Genomic DNA, 4,246 nt, shown 5'->3' with positions numbered 1-4,246 from the left:
AAAAAATTACATAATAAGCTTAATTAGCTCCAAAATGACCTATTTAACCTAGGATAGCACTAAAATGACCTATACTTAGCATTTTTTTCCTTCAAAATGACTTAATATGGTCAGCTAGCTTAAAAATGACCTATTTAACCTAGGATAGCTCTAAAATGACCTATACTTAGCATCTTTTCCTCCAAAATTACTTAATATGCTTAACTAGCTCTAAAATGACATAATATGCTTAAGAAATGACATAGTTTAGCTCCTAAATGACTTCACATGCATAACTAGCTCTAAAAGATTACATAATAAGCTTAATTAGCTCCAAAATGACCTATTTAACCCGGGATAGCTCTAAAATGACCTATACTTAGCATTTTTCCCTCTAAAATGACTCAATATGCTTAGCTAGCTCAGAAATGATATAATACGCTTAATTAGCTCCAAAATGACCTATTTAACCTAGGATAGCTCTAAAATGACCTATACTTAGAATTTTTTTCCTCCAAAATGACTTAATATGCTTAGCTAACTCTAAAATGACATAATATGCTTAAGAAATGACATATTTTAGGTCCTAAATGACTTCATATGCCTAGGCTAGCTCCAAAATGACATAATAACCTTACTTAGCTCCAAAACGACCTATTTAACATAGGATAGCTCTAAAATGACCTATACTTAGCATTTTTTCCTCCTAAATGACTCAATATGCTTAGCTAGCTCAAAAATGATATAATAAGCTGAATTAGCTCCAAAATGACCTATTTAACCTAAGATAGCTCCAAAATGACCTATTTAACCTAGGACAGCTCTAAAATGACCTATACTTAGCATTTTTCCTCCCAAATGACTCAATATGCTTAGCTAGCTAAAAGATTACATAATAAGCTTAATTAGCTCCAAAATGACCTATTTAACCTAGGATAGCTCTAAAATGACCTATACTTAGTATTTTTTTTTCCTTCAAAATGACTTAATATGCTTAGCTAGCTTCAAAATGACCTATTTAACCTAGGATAGCTCTAAAATGACCTATACTTAACATCTTTTCCTCCAAAATGACTTAATATGCTTAACTAGCTCTAAAATGACATAATATGCTTAAGAAATGACATATTTTAGGTCCTGAATGACTTCATATGCTTAGCTAGCTCCAAAATGACATAATAACCTTACTTAGCTCCAAAATGACCTATTTAACCTGGGATAGCTCTAAAATGACCTATACTTAGCATTTTTCCCTCCAAAATGACTCAATTTGCTTAGCTAGCTCAAAAATTACATAATAAGCTTAATTAGCTCCAAAATGACCTATTTAACCTAGGATAGCTCTAAAATGACCTATACTTAGCATTTTTTCCTCCAAAATGACTTAATATGCTTAGCTAGCTTAAAAATGACATATTTAACCTAGGATTGCTCTAAAATGACCTATACTTAGCATCTTTTCCTCCAAAATGACTTAATATGCTTAGCTAGCTCTAAAATGATATAATAAGCTTAAGAAATGACATATTTTAGGTCCAAAATGACTTCATATGCTTAGCTAGCTCCAAAATGACATAATAACCTTACTTAGCTACAAAATGACCTATTTAACCTAGGCTAGCTCTAAAATGACCTATACTTAGCATTTTTTTCCTCCAAAATGACTCAATATGCTTAGCTAGCTAAAAAATTACATAATAAGCTTAATTAGCTCCTAAATGACCTATTTAACCTAGGATAGCTCTAAAATGACCTATACTTAGCATTTGTTCCTCCAAAATGACTCAATATGGTTAGCTAGCTAAAAAATTACATAATAAGCTTAATTAGCTCCTAAATGACCTATTTAACATAGGATAGCTCTACAATGACCTATACTTAGCATTTTTTTCCTTCAAAATGACTTAATATGCATAGCTAGCTTCAAAATGACCTATTTAACCTAGGATAGCTCTAAAATGACCTATACTTAACATCTTTTCCTCCAAAATAACTTAATATGCTTAACTAGCTCTAAAATGACATAATATGGTTAAGAAATGACATATTTTAGGTCCTAAATGACTTCATATGCTTAGCTAGCTCCAAAATGACATAATAACCTTACTTAGCTCCAAAACGACCTATTTAACCTAGGATAGCTCTAAAATGACCTATACTTAGCATTTTTTCCTCCTAAATGACTCAATATGCTTAGCTAGCTCAAAAATGATATAATAAGCTTAATTAGCTCCAAAATGACCTATTTAACCTAAGATAGCTCCAAAATGACCTATACTTCACATTTTTTCCTCCAAAATGATTTAATATGCTTAGCTAGCTTAAAAATGACAAATTTAACCTAGGATAGCTCTAAAATGACCTATACTTAGCATCTTTTCTTCCAAAATGACTTAATATGCTTAACTAGCTCTAAAATGACATAATATGCTTAAGAAATGACATATTTTAGGTCCTAAATGACTTCATATGCTTACCTAGCTCCAAAATGACATAATAACCTTAATTAGCTCCAAAATGACCTATTTAACCTAGGATAGCTCTAAAATGACCTATACTTAGCATTTTTCCTCCAAAATGACTCAATATACTTAGGTAGCTAAAAGAATACATAATAAGCTTAATTATCTCCAAAATGACCTATTTAACCTAGGATAGCTCTAAAATGACCTATACTTCACATTTTTTCCTCCAAAATGATTTAATATGCTTAGCTAGCTTAAAAATGACATATTTAACCTAGGATAGCTCTAAAATGACCTATACTTAACATCTTTTCCTCCAAAATGACTTAATATGCTTAACTAGCTCTAAAATGACATAATATGCTTAAGAAATGACATATTTTAGGTCCTAAATGACTTCATATGCTTAGCTAGCTCCAAAATGACATAATAACCTTACTTAGCTCCAAAATGACCTATTTAACCTAGGCTAGCTCTAAAATGACCTATACTTAGCATTTTTCCCTCCAAAATGACTCAATTTGCTTAGCTAGCCCAAAAATTACATAATAAGCTTAATTAGCTCCAAAATGACCTATTTAACCTAGGATAGCTCTAAAATGACCTATACTAAGCATTTTTTTCCTCCAAAATGACTTAATATGCTTAGCTAGCTCCAAAATGACCTATTTAACCTAGGATAGCTCTAAAATGACCTATACTAAGCATTTTTTCCTCCAAAATGACATAATAACCTTAATTAGCTCCAAAATGACATATTTAACCTAGGATTGCTCTAAAATGACCTATACTTAGCATCTTTTCCTCCAAAATTACTTAATATGCTTAGCTAGCTCTAAAATGACATAATATGCTTAAGAAATGACATAGTTTAGCTCCTAAATGAATTCACATGCATAGCTAGCTCCAAAATGACATAATAACCTTACTTAGCTCCAAAATGACCTATTTAACCTAGGATAGCTCTAAAATGACCTATACTTAACATCTTTTCCTCCAAAATGACTAAATATGCTTAACTAGCTCTAAAATGACATAATATGCTTAAGAAATGACATATTTTAGGTCCTAAATGACTTCATATGCTTAGCTAGCTCCAAAATGACCTATTTAACCTAGGATAGCACTAAAATGACCTATACTTAGCATTTTTTTCCTTCAAAATGACTTAATATGCTCAACTAGCTTTAAAATGACCTATTTAACCTAGGATAGCTCTAAAATGACCTATACTTAGCATCTTTTCCTCCAAAATTACTTAATATGCTTAACTAGCTCTAAAATGACATAATATGCTTAAGAAATGACATAGTTAGCTCCTAAATGACTTCACATGCATAGCTGGCTCCAAAATGACATAATAACCTTACTTAGCTATAAAACTACCTATTTAACCTAGGATAGCTCTAAAATGACCTATACTTAGCATTTTTTTCCTCCAAAATGACTCAATATGCTTAGCTAGCTCCAAAATGATATAATAAGCTTAATTAGCTCCAAAATGACCTATTTAACCTAGGATAGCTCTAAAATGACCTATACTTAGAATTTTTTTCCTCCAAAATGACTTAATATGCTCAGCTAGCTTAAAAATAACCTATTTAACCTAGGATAGCTCTAAAATGACCTATACTTAGCATCTTTTCCTCCAAAATGACTTAATATGCTTAGCTAACTCTAAAATGACATAATAAGCTTAAGAAATGACATATTTTAGGTCCTAAATGACTTCATATGCTTAGCTAGCTCCAAAATGACATAATAACCTTACTTAGCTCCAAAACGACCTATTTAACATAGGA

This window comes from Triticum aestivum, chromosome 6B (assembly GCF_018294505.1).
Source record: "Triticum aestivum cultivar Chinese Spring chromosome 6B, IWGSC CS RefSeq v2.1, whole genome shotgun sequence".
NCBI lineage: Eukaryota > Viridiplantae > Streptophyta > Magnoliopsida > Poales > Poaceae > Triticum > Triticum aestivum.
Note: the sequence above shows the minus strand (reverse complement) of the source record.